We start from the raw sequence: 515 nt of genomic DNA on the forward strand, positions 1-515 counted from the left end.
GTGTGTTTGGCAACCACGTTGAAAGATGAAAGCGCGTTAGAGCTTCTTGAATGCTTCCATTTTTGGTTTGGCTAATTTTTTTATCTATAAACGCAGAAGTAATTTTGGTTACAAAACCACGTTTACAAGAAGCAAGAATTTCTAACTTCTGCGCTAACTGATTTTTAGCCATTGACATTTAACTTTTATTTTTCTTTTACCAACTTTATCCTTTATATATATTATTGTATTATTTATAAAATTTTTATTATTTTTCTTTACATGAGCTCTTTTTTCTATTATTTATTATTTATATTTTTTATTAATTTTTTATTTGATATTATATATTTTTATAGTTATAATTTTTGTGTATTATATTTATTATTATCTTTTTATAATAGAATTTATTGATCCCATTAGGTAAAATAAATTAAATAAAAAAATTAATCATAAATAATAATAATAGTTAAAAATTATAATGTACTAAAAAAGAGTACTAAGAGTATTAAAAATATACTATATAAAAAACATATAAA

Source organism: Arachis ipaensis, chromosome B07 (assembly GCF_000816755.2).
Source record: "Arachis ipaensis cultivar K30076 chromosome B07, Araip1.1, whole genome shotgun sequence".
Taxonomy (NCBI): domain Eukaryota; kingdom Viridiplantae; phylum Streptophyta; class Magnoliopsida; order Fabales; family Fabaceae; genus Arachis; species Arachis ipaensis.